Here is a 12,865-nt window from a genome sequence, read left to right as displayed (position 1 = left end):
AGGGAAGGACAGAAGGAGGGAAGGAAGGACAAAAGAACGGAAGGAGGAAAGAATGGAAGGAAGGAAGGAAGGACGGAAGGATGGAAAGAGGGCACAACAGAAGGAAGGAAGGAGGGAAGGAAGAAAGGATGGCACGAGGGAAAGACGGAAGGATGGAAAGAGGGAAGGATGGAAGGAGGGAAGAATGGAATAATGGAAGGAGGGAGGGACAGAAGGAGGGAAGGACAGAAGGAGGGAAGGACAGAAGGAGGGAAGGATGGAATGAGGGAAGGACTCAAGAATGGAAGGAGGGAGGGATGGAAGGAGGGAAGGATGGAAGAATGTAATGAGGGTGGGACGGAAGGAGGGAAGGGCGGAGGGATAGAAGGAGGGAGGGATGGAAGGATGGAAAGAGAGAAGTGTACCGCCCCGGGGCTCGGCCGACTGCCGAGCCGCTCGGATCCGTGCTCGTCGGTGGGTGGCTCGAGCTCTCCACGGACCCAGGGGTCAAGTCGCTCTGAAAGGGGGTTGGAGCTACACGTAGGGACTTCGGTGGGGAGGTCAACGGCCGGAGCCGCGGTGGTTTGCAGGGGATTTAAGTTCGTGACGCCACCCACGGGTTGTGGTGAATGGATGGACACCACCGCTGCCGTTGACTAGGCTCCCGGGGACGGTGTTGCGCAGCTTGGTGTTGACCCCGCCCGTGGGTAGGGGGATGATGGTCCCGGGGGCCCGAGGGAGGTGCTGAGGCAAGGGGATGGATGCGTGCTGGGGTGCTGGTGCGGTGCGGTGCGCGGTCCCAAGGCAGTGGTGTACTCACTATGATAAAACACGCTGGAGTCTCTGGTAAACCAAACAAGATGATGAACGGTGCCCGTAGCCAGCTGCAGCTTCCCCTTAACAGGTTGGTGGTTTCCGCCTTTTTCCTGTACCTCTTTAGTGTAAACTTTATGACTCTTATGCCTAAGCAACGGTAGTCCGCTACCCGGCTTGCTATGTGTCGGGAGAGCCCTGTTTGCCCGCAGACGCTGGCCCCTTGGGTCTCTATGCCTTGGCGGTGGCTTTACCCTAATGGTTGGTCTGTTGTCTTCAGTCGGGTCTTGTGTGGGAAAGGTCCTAAAGTCCAGTCCTCAATCAGTTAATTTGACTTAGCCTAGTTGTTTCTGGGCCTCGTACTGGGTCTGAGTACCCCTCCTGGTGCTCCGGTTTCCAATCGGTTCCCCGGTTCGGTACTGGTGGGCCACCGCCCGTCTCCGGTTCCTACGGTTCCACCCGCTGTAATTCCAGCTCCTCCAGGCAGCCACCACCGTCTGCCTCTTTGCCAGAGGTGACTGGGCTCCAACCCAGACACCTGGTGTAGACTTTGGCAGGCCTGAGCACAGGTCTGCCCTTGAACTTTACTTCACTTCTTTCCACTGTCAAAGCTAAAACTCATCTACTGTTTTTCCCCACCTCCGGGCCTGTGAACTCCTTGGTGGGCGGAGCCAACCGCCTGGCTCCGCCCCCTGGTGTGAACATCAAACCCGGAGGGTGGGGACAAAGATTTGTAGTTTAGCTGCTGTCACCTTTCTAAGGGGAGGGGTGTGTGTGCATGGGACTACCTGTGACGACCTTTCTAGTCCAGGGCGTCACATTCCCCATTGGTTTAATGCAGACCGTCAGCGGGCTGCCCGTCCACCATCAGTTTATTTTCTTTATAACTGTAAACATGTTACAAGTATACAAACATTTGTATAAACTTCAAAGATTTGTCTCAATTCTTCCCTTGCGGGAGGCAGATACTTGAACGTTGCAAACTATAACCTTTTTATCAATGCGGGAACGGGACCGGGTCCTTCAGTCACCCACCCAAACAAACCTAGCCATAAGAAATGGGCAGCACCCCTTTTCCCCAGTCCAGGAACGGGCCCAGGTGTTGTTTAACGGGACAGGTGCAGGGTTTCACACCTGTTTGTCTTTCAGAGGCCCCACGTCCAGGGGGCCCCTGACCTGGAGGATCGCCACCGGTTGCAATGGTGGCGGGCCTCGGCCATCTTTTTCCCGCAGGCCCATCCTCCAGTCTGCCTCTCCGGAGGTTGTGAAACGGGACAGGCCGGTAAAGGGACTATTTACAAACCCAAAAGTTTTTGGTGGCCTGCAAGTTCTCGGCCTTGTCTCTTATGAACGGGGCATAAACAAAGTCCCAACGGGGATGGGCAGTAGGGTCCCAACGGGGACTGTGTTCAACTTGGCAGCCGGGATCCGCTGCCTTTAACTTTCATCCTCTTCATACTCCTCCTCCACGGTAATCTCTGAGCTGTACGGTGGGGGAGGGGACCGGGAGCGCCTTGGGCCTTCTTGGTGTGCCCTTCTCTGTACATCAAGGGCAAACCAGCCCCTCTCCCCGCAATGGCGGGTGTAGCTGACCAGTTCGCTGGGTGCCAGGTCACGGTCCGGGTGACCCATAGGTAAATGCGGGTACACGTCCCGATGGGACACAAAGACTTCAGCCTACAGGCCGGGCTCGTATATAAAGCAATATCCACGGTCAGGATCAAATCGCCGGACCTGGCCCTCGTACTTCGGGCCCCGCACCCGGTAGGTGGCTCTTCTTAGATTGTCCTTTTCCCAGATGGTACGGGCCAGGATCTCGGCTTTCCTCTTCTCTCGGGCCTTGATTTCCCGGCCCAGCTGGTTTGGCGGCCGCTCCCAGTACGGGGAGTCTACCTGCCCAGGGTCTCTCGATGCGGCGGTCTGGCCCAGTCGGTGCTCCCCGGTGCCGGCGACAACCGACACCCTCCATGGGGAACCCCGCTGTGTCACGACCGGCCCTGCTGCTTTACAGCGGCCACCCCGTGGGAACTCAGCCGAGGTCTGAGACCCGGAGACAACCAGCCTCACCTGCTGGGCCTTCTTCCGGGCAGCGCCCTTCTCCTTCTCCTCCTTGTCTGGGCGGACTTCCGGGGCCAGGTTCTCCTGGGGGACAGGCTCCTCCGGGACTGGCGGGATCACGTCAGGCACGGGCACCTTCCGGGAATTGGCCTTCCACGGGAGCGGGGGTGGTGCAGGCCGCGCGGGCGGCTGTCCTCGTGCTGCGGCCGCAGGTGGCTCCTTATAGGCGTCGGGTATGGACTCCGCCACCGGTGACGGGGGTGGGGATCCGAGCGGAGAGGTAGCGGTGACCAGTACGGGCAGTGGGGGAGGCAGTATGGAGGACGGAAGCAGAGCGGGTCCCTCAACCGCAGCGGTCGGTCCCTCCAGGACACAGGGGCGTGGGTCGCGTACCCTTTCCTCCAACACTGTCGCCACTTCACGGGCCCGCACGGCGGCGGCTATCCCCTCCATCTCGGCCACCCATCGCTCCATGAGGAAGCGTACCTGGGCTTGGAGACGGCAGCACATCATCGTTGTCCGGGCTTCCACCCACGCCGCTGTTCCAGGCGCGGGCTCGGGAAATTCTGGCTCTCCGGACGGGGCGGACACGTTGCAGCTTGCACTTCCAGGAACCAGACGGGTGGCAGAGTCCTGGAGTCCCTGCCTTTTATCCCCTCAGTCACATGAGGCAGGATCTTCACCCGTTCCCCCTTGGTCTTTTCGGGGCACTTCACTTGCTTTTTGCACCGCTCCGCTCTCAGGGGGCAGGGCTTCACTTTCGCGTCCTTTTTTGCTTGGAGAAGACGGCTTGGGCGGAAACTTCGCGCCACAGGAAGGTGACAAGATGGCGGATTCTGCAATTTTTCAACGGGGACTCAGCTGACGATAACTTCAAGGCGCACTTCCACAGGTAAGTGGATGGGTTCAATCCTGTTCGTGACGCCAGAAGAGTCGATGTGTACTGCCCCGGGGCTCGGCCGGCTGCCGAGCCACTCGGATCTGTGCTCGTCGGTGGGTGGCTCGAGCTCTCCATGGACCCGGGGGTCACGTCGCTCTGAAAGGGGGTTGGCGCTACACGTAGGGACTTCGGTGGGGAGGTCCACGTCCGGAGCCGCGGTGGTTTGCAGGGGATTTAAGTTCGTGACACCACCCACGGGTTGTGGTGAATGGATGGACACCACCTCTGCCGTTGACTAGGCTCCTGGGGACGATGTTGCGCAGCTTGGTGTTGACCCCCTCCGTGGAGGGGAGTGATGGTCCCGGGGGCCCGAGGGAGGTGCTGAGGCGAGGGCATGGATGCGTGCTGGGGTGCTGGTGCGGCACGGTGCGCGGCCCGAAGGCACTGGTGTACTCACTATGATAAAACACGCTGGAGTCTCTGGTAAACCAAACAAGATGAACGGTGCCCGCCTTTTTCCTGCACCTCTTTAGTGTAAACGTTATGACTATTATGCCTAAGCAACGGTAGTCCGCTCCCCGGCTTGCTATGTGTCGGGAGAGCCCTGTTTGCCCGCAGACGTTGGCCCCTTGGGTCTCTATGGCTTGGCGGTGGCTTTACCCTAATGGTTGGGCTGTTGTCTTCAGTCGGGTCTTGTGTGGAAAAGGTCCTAAAGTCCAGTCCTCAATCAGTTGATTTGACTTAGCCTAGTTGTTTCTGGGCCTCGTACTGGGTCTGAGTACCCCTCCTGGTGCTCCGGTTTCCAATCGGTTCCCCAGTTCGGTACTGGCAGGCCGCCGCCCGTCTCCGGTCCCTACGGTTCCACCGGCTGTAATGCCAGCTCCTGCAGGCGGCCACCACCGTCTGCCTCTTTGCCAGAGGTGACTGGGCTCCAACTCAGACACCTGGTGTAGACTTTGGCAGGCCTGAGCACAGGTCTGCCCTTGAACTTGACTTCACTTCCTTCCCCTGTCAAACCTAAAACTCATGTACTGTTTTTCCCGCCTCCGGGCCTGTGAACTCCTCGGTGGGCGGAGCCAACTGCCTGGCTCCACCCCCTGGTGTGAACATCAAACTCGGAGGGTGGTGACAAAGGTTTGTAGTTTGGCTGCTGTCACCTTTCTAAGGGGAGGGGTGTGTGTGCATGGGACTACCTGGGACGACCTGACTAGTCCAGGGCATCACAGAAGAACAGAAGGATGGAATGAGGGAAGGATGGAAGGAGGGAAGGATGGAAGGAGGGAAGGATGGAATGAGGGAAGGATGGAAGGAGGAAAGGATGGAATGAGGAAAGAACGGGAGAATGGAAGGAGGGAGGGATGGAAGGAGTGAAGGGCGGAAGGATGGAAAGAGGGAAGGATGGAAAGAGGGAAGGATGGAAAGAGGGAAGGACAGAAGGAGTGATGTCTGAACTTTAGTGCCTTAATTTGGCTGAAATGGATTGCGGACGGCTTGTCCTATTTGCAGAGCCCCTGAGGTGCCAAAACAGCTGGAACCCCCACAAGTTATCCCATTATTGGAAACGGCACCTCTCAATGAATTCATCCAGGGTGCAGTGAGCTATGGACACCACAGGCGATCACAGAATGTTATTAACAGATAAAATAATTACATTTTTACCACTAAAATATTATTTTAGCCTCAGATTTTACATTTCGTCACAGGGAAAGACGAAAATGGCCCCAAAGTCTGCTACACAAATTGTGAGGTTGTTAGTAACGACACCCATAGATGACAGTGATGACCTCCGCGCTCACTGTGAGGGATCCGCCTCTTTACCCCACTCTGCAGGTCTGCACACTGAATCCAGTCAGAAAGTGAACTCCATACAATATATGGGCAGGAGACGACGCCAGCAGATGTGCAGCCCTCACAGCCCTGCCTAAGAGCGGGGCCACACGGGCCCTGAGAGAACTGCCCGGCAGCGCCTCTACAGGTAGGAGCTGCTTACTGCACTTTATTGTAAAAAAACAGTATGCAGAACACTAGCAAGGGGGTGAGGGAAAAACAGCCTGATGCCAGAGAACAATAGCTTATATCTAGTGAGATCCATAGGTGTGCAGGGCACTTGTAGGTCAGTAACATCCAGGACGGACGAGCCCGCTATTACAGACACCGCACCAGTCCGTCCCGGTGACGTGCCACCCGCTGAGAACTACACCTCCCGGCATCCCCGGGGGCGCTGTGATTGGCCCATCCTGGTGACGTCACATGTTTTGGATCTTCAGTGTCATGTGTTCACTGCTCTTTGTTTTCAAGGAGAGAAGAGACCGGAGAGAGACGGGAACATCCAGGAGCCGCATCCCTGAGTGACCGAGCACAGCGGGGCCGGCACCGTCCATGCAGGAGGAGGCGCTCAGGTCAGTGGCAGACACCTACATTCTTACATCTACTGCCCCCTGACAACTATTGTCGTGCAGGGGCATGCTGGGACTTGTAGTTGTCCCCAGCTGCTCTGCTGGAGCTCATTATAGCCTGTGGGCTCTATCCACAGAAATAGTGACATACAGAGAGGACATTGCTATTAACTAGGATGCTACAGACCATATTGCATTCTACAGACTGTGTTGTAGATATCGTATTGCACAGATCATATTGTACAGACCACATTGTACAGTCCGTATTGTACAAATCATATTGTACAGATCCAGGGGCAGACATATCATTGGTGGATCCTGTGCGGTCCAGGGGCCCAAGAGGTTAGGGAGCGCTTGTCCTCCAAGGCAGGTGGAATTGTGCAGGATCATGAGCTCTTGGGCTGCAAAGGGCCAATATATTGTTATTGCACAGAGGCCCTATCTGTCTGTGTCCACCAGTGTACAGATCATATTGTACAGATCATATTGTACAGTCTGTATTGTATAGTCCATATTGTATAGCATCATTGTACACACGACATTGTACAGTCAGCATACTACAGTCAGCATTGTACACACGACATACTACAGTCAGCATTGTACACACGACATACTACAGTCAGCATTGTACACACGACATACTACTGTTAGCATTGTACACACGACATACTACAGTCAGCATTGTACACACGGCATACTACAGTCAGCATTGTACACACGGCATACTACAGTCAGCATTGTACACACGGCATACTACAGTCAGCATTGTACAGTCAGCATACTACAGTCAGCATTGTACACACGGCATACTACAGTCAGCATTGTACACACGACATACTACAGTCAGCATTGTACACACGACATACTACAGTCAGCATTGTACACACGACATACTACAGTCAGCATTGTACACACGACATACTACTGTCAGCATTGTACACACGGCATACTACAGTCAGCATTGTACACACGGCATACTACAGTCAGCATTGTACACACGGCATACTACAGTCAGCATTGTACACACGACATACTACAGTCAGCATTGTACACACGGCATACTACAGTCAGCATTGTACACACGGCATACTACAGTCAGCATTGTACACACGACATACTACAGTCAGCATTGTACACACGACATACTACAGTCAGCATTGTACACACGACATACTACAGTCAGCATTGTACACACAACATACTACAGTCAGCATTGTACACACGGCATACTACAGTCAGCATTGTACACACGACATACTACAGTCAGCATTGTACACATGACATACTACAGTCAGCATTGTACACACGGCATACTACAGTCAGCATTGTACACACGGCATACTACAGTCAGCATTGTACACACGACATACTACAGTCAGCATTGTACACACGACATACTACAGTCAGCATTGTACAGTCGGCATACTACCGTCAGCATTGTACAGTCGGCATACTACCGTCAGCATTGTATAGTCGGCATTGTACAGTTGTATAGACGGCATTGTAGAGTCAGCATTGTACAGATGGCATTGTACAATTGTATAGTCAGCATTGTACAGATGACATTGTACAGTCAGCATTGTACAGATGGCACCTTTATATATGTGTGTCCATATATGATATATATATATATATATATATATCTCTCTTTAGTGTCCATATATGTCTTATTCATGTCTTGTACATGTCTCCACCACATATATGTCTGACACGTCTGTAGCCTCCGTATACACCTCATACATCACTCTCCATCTATGGAGTCGTATTCCTTTATGATAGAATTTACACATAATATTGCACACCCGATGCCAGAGGCCGCTTCGCTCCACACATGTCCACGGGCTGTGTGCGACATTGCAGTTCAGCTCCGTTAAGTGCATGATAATAAATTGCAATACCACTCACGACCTTAGGACAAGTGTGGCGCTGCTTTTGAAGGAAAATGTGCATACCTAATGTACATTAGTTATGTGCCAGCGCATTGATGATCACTGGCAAAAACTGGAATATCCCATTGTGATTGTTCACTGAGGGGTTAAGGCTAGTTTAAATTGTTTTCCGTTCTTATTACAGGGGCATTGCCATAATAGCAAGTTCTCCCTATCCCATTGTGTGTAGGACTTCTGTGAATAGTGGCGCACTGGCACCTCCCCTCCATCCAAGATGGGGATCTTCAGATCCAGCTTCTCAGTATCAGTGGGGGTCCGAACATTTTGTGATAACCCTATAACTGAGGACATACGTTTAGGATATGACCTCATGATCAGTGAGGTTCTGACCTCTAGAATGGGGGGGCCGTTGTGCTGTTGTAGGGTTGCTCCTCCTTTTAACATTTCCCTACTCAACAGCGCCCCCAGTGACCTGGCGGTGCAGGGACCTGCTGCTGGCCCCATTCACATTGGCTGCAGCCTGATCCCAGTGTTGCATCCTCTTCATTCCAAGCAGTCGGACCCCCGCTAGCCTGTCCTAGTGATACAGTCATGGCTGATAGTGTTGGCACCCTTGAAATTGTTCCAGAAAATGAAATATTTCTCCCAGAAAATGATTGCAAGTATACAAAAAAAAAAAACAAAGAAAGAAATGCAAATTGTACATAATTTCACATAAAACCCCCATAAAGAGCCGGACAAAATTGTTGGCAGGCTCAACTTAATATTTGCTTGTTCTCTCTTTAGGATAAATAACTGCAATCAGTCACTTCCTAGAAGCATCAACAAGCTTCTTCCACCTCTCACCTGGAATTTGTGACCACTCGTCTTTTGCCAACTACTCCAGGTCTCTCATATTTGAAGGCGTCTTCTCCCAACAACAATTTTAAGATCTCTCCACAGGTGTTCAATGGGATTTCGATCTGGACTCATTGCTGGCCAGTTCAGAACACTCCAGCATTTGTTTCCAACCATATCTGGAGCTTCTTGAAGTATGTTTGGGGTTTTTGTTCTGCTGAAAAACCCATGACCTAGAACGCAAACCCAGGTCTTTGTCTGTGGGTCCTACATTGTCACCGAAAATCTTTTGGTAATCTTCAGATTTCATGAAGCTTTGCACAGATTCAATGCCCCCAGTGCCAGATGCAGCAAAACAGCCCCAAATCATCTTTGAACCCCCACCATATTTGACTGTAGGTACTGTGTTCTTTTCTTTGTAAACCTCATTCCATTTTCGGTAAACAGTAGAATAATGTGCTTTACCTAAAAGCTCTATCTTAACCTCATCTCTCCACAAGACACTTTCCCAGAAGGATTTTGGCTTACTCACGTACATTCTGGAAAATTGTAATCTAGTTTTTTTACTATCTCTGTGTCAGCAGTGGGGTCCTCCTGGGTCTCCTGCCATAGTGTTTCATTTCATCAAATATCGATGGATAGTTCCCTCTTGCATTAAGCCTGCTGGACAGCTTGAGTTTCTTTGGAACTTGATTGGGGCTGCCTATCCACCATCCGGACTATCTTGTGCTGCAACCTTTCACCAATTTTTCTTGTTGAGTGGGCATCAATGAGTCTGAATCTAAATCCCATTAAACTCCTGTGGAGAGATCTTAAAATTGTTGTTGGGAGAAGACGCCTTCAAATATGAGAGACCTGGAGCAGTTTACAAAAGGAGAGTGGTCCAAAATTACAGGTGAGAGGTGTAACAAGCTTTTGTTGATTGCTTTAGGAAGCGATTGATTGCAGTTATTTATTCCAAAGGATGTGCATCCAAATACTAATTTGAGGGTGCCAACAATTTTGTCCGACCCTTTTTTTTGAGTTTTGTGTGAAATTATGTCCAATTTGCATTTTTTTTCTATATTTTTTTTGTGTTATTCCAGTACACACAAAGAAAATAAACATGTATATTACAAAATATGTGTAATTGCAATAATACTTATTTTTCTGGAACAGTTTCAAGGGTGCCAACACTTTTGTCCATAACTATATATCATCACTTTATAGGAAGATCCCTTCTAAGTAGAGTGAATGTCTTTGAGCCTCTGATCAGTCATAAGCAATGAGGGCACTATATAGTAAGGACCGATCTGTGCTTCCTAGTGATGATCCAGTATTGGTGCCTGCTTTGTAATGTACAGTTGTCGGGCGCTGGATGGCAGAGGACCAGGGCCTGACTGGCATCGAGCACAGTATCCCTTCTCACATCGTGAGCTGCATGGTGAGGTTGTCTATCATTCGTGGCTCCCGGCTGTCTGGAGATCAGCTTTACTATATGGTTCTCCGCCTCGGGTTACAAACGTTTCTTCGGAAGTTCTGCGTGTTGTCGTCTGTGATCTGCTCACCTGTCCTCTCTCACCTGTACACAAAACACAAAGGCAAACAGCTGCTCGCAGGGGCCGACCTCGCCTCAGCCCAATCACGTGAGCCGGCTCACCGTGTTTATTTACACCGTGTCCCAGCAGAGGGGAGGGCAAGGTTTCGTAACATTAGGTAGGGTTATTTATTCTCCTCCAGCCTGAGGCACCTTGGTTGGCTGTAATCATATCAGCCAGATTTATGTTCTGCAGCTCAGTGCGAGCTCTGGCTGTTGTGTCTTGTCCCTAAGGACCCAGTCATTCCACGTGACATGTGAAGTGTGAGAAGGGATCGTCCCAAAATGTGCACGGGAGAGGCGACTGCTGGGATCAGAACCCAGGGGACCCCCACCTATTATAATAATGTGGGCTCCAAGTCTTCTCCATGGACGAAGTGACACAGTATCGTGATGTATTGTCCATGGTGACCTTTTCTGAAGAGTGAGGCGATATGATGAGCTGATTGTGAGGAGGCTGGAGTCCAACCTTAGTACACATAGCAGTGGTCTCCAACCTTTGTTATCATGAGAGTCACATACAGTTCTGAGATAGGGCCGGGAGCCACATCCAGAGCCCCCCGAGCAGTGATATCTAGCTCCTGCCACCCCATCTCCTCAGTAATGACTCCCAGAGCCCCCAATATAAGTATAATAATGGGTATTGGGTATTCTCCTACCACAATTTTGTCAGTATCACCTATATCCAGCTTACTATATTGATCTGTCATCCAGATCTGCTCTTCTGTGGGGGCTACTCACAAGAGTCACCATCTGGAGACCCGCGCTTCATGACTTCTTGTTAGAACTGGTGCTGTCAGGCAGCCGCGAGCCACCCATCATGGACCCATCATATGCGGCTCACAAGCGACTGGTTGGGGACCACTGATATATAAGGACTTCAAAAACCCTTGTAAAGCAAATTTATCATTAGAATATGCTCTCATATTTAACCACTGATTTATGGCCACTGATATATCTGTTTTTGGGACTGATTGATTGTGTCCCAGAGAAGTAATCCCCTATCACATGAATAAACTGCCGTCATAACACTTTAAAGCCCCCTTTTTGCCTTCTAGTAATGTCTTTGTTATCCAAGACCAACGTTTACAGATGTGCCAATACTAGGGCCAGTGCGGCGGGGCATCACTTCCCCCGGACTAGTCCAATCTGTAGCGGTGAGACCCAAGCATGACTGACCTCCATAAATCTACCAAGAGAGAGTCCAGCACCTCCACTGTGGGATCAAATTATTCTTTTATTGTTTGTCCAAAAGTAAAAACAGCCGTAGGAAAAAGCCTCACATCACCATCCGATACATGTAAAATAGATGTCCCAAAAGAAGGGTCTACGCGTTTCGGGGATATACACCTTATTCATAACCTCAACATCGGTTATATGTTGAGGTTATGAATATGCTGCAAACGATTAAATTGTATGTAACGGGTGTTGTAGTCTGTAGTCACCAACTGGCTGATGGTGTTGCCCCGCCATTGGTGTTTAACCCTTTGTGACCCTTCTATTGTTATTCTTTATGTATTTCTGATATAAATACATCACTTTATGACGCCGGGACATAAATACGGATATCAGTGCAGCGTCGGTACTTTGCTTTTGCAATAAAACAGAGAAGGACGTGCTTTTGTTTATCTGTTTTGCCTCAGGACAGCCGTGTCCTCTGAGCACGTGGTAATGTTGTTAGCAGATTGTGCGACACTAGCGGTGAAGTTTGGGTTAACTGTAAGAATTGCTGTGTAGATGTGGAGCCTGTGAGCGGAGCTGCACCCCCGCTGTGCTGGCACTATACAGTTACACATTAGCCTGGCCTCATTTCCAGCCTACATTGTTTATCCCAGCTCTCTCGTCCTCTGTCCCTGCCAAAGGTTTGCAAAAAGGAAACTGATCTGGCTGTTTTGAGGAGTGGAGTGTGCGTAGCTCGAAGCGCGGGTCACCTGAAGACCAACATGCTCGTCACTTCTTTTCTGCCAGTTATGTGCCTACACTATGTAATGACTGAGGTGGAGCGCCTTTCTTTTTTTTTAAGGGTTTGTACTTAGATTGAAAGTTATGCGATAACTATAGGACAGGAATGTCAAACTCAAATACACAGAGGGCCAAAGTTAAAAACTTGGATAAAGTTGTGGGCCAACCTAGTTCCAGGCCCCACAAAGCCCTCCATACAGATTAATGGACCCCAAATAGTCCTCCATACAAAATAATAGGCCCTACATAGTCCTCCGTACAGAATAATGGGCCCCAAATAGTCCTTTATACAAAATAATGGGCCCCACATAGCCCTCCATACAGAATAATGGGCCCCACATAGCTTTCCATACAGAATAATGGGCACCACATAGTCCTCCATACAGAATAATGGACCCCACATAGCCCTCCATACAGAATAATGGGCCCCACATAGCCCTCCATACAGAATAATGGGCCCCACATAGCCCTCCAT

General features: G+C 50.7%; 1 protein-coding gene across 2 annotated transcripts in view; it reads left to right on the top strand.

The window, feature by feature from the left end:
* Positions 1–5,574: 5,574 nt before the first annotated feature.
* Positions 5,575–12,865, top strand: part of KLHL24 (kelch like family member 24) — a 99,685-nt gene continuing 92,394 nt past the window's right edge. For both annotated transcript variants that reach the window (XM_075340908.1, XM_075340907.1), the window contains exons 1-2: positions 5,575–5,705; positions 6,029–6,129. The gene's annotated coding sequence lies outside the window, so the exon portion shown is untranslated. The remainder of the gene's footprint in view (positions 5,706–6,028; positions 6,130–12,865) is intronic.

Source organism: Anomaloglossus baeobatrachus, chromosome 3 (genome assembly GCF_048569485.1).
Source record: "Anomaloglossus baeobatrachus isolate aAnoBae1 chromosome 3, aAnoBae1.hap1, whole genome shotgun sequence".
NCBI classification, from domain to species: domain Eukaryota; kingdom Metazoa; phylum Chordata; class Amphibia; order Anura; family Aromobatidae; genus Anomaloglossus; species Anomaloglossus baeobatrachus.
This window is presented reverse-complemented; position numbering and strand designations above follow the sequence as displayed.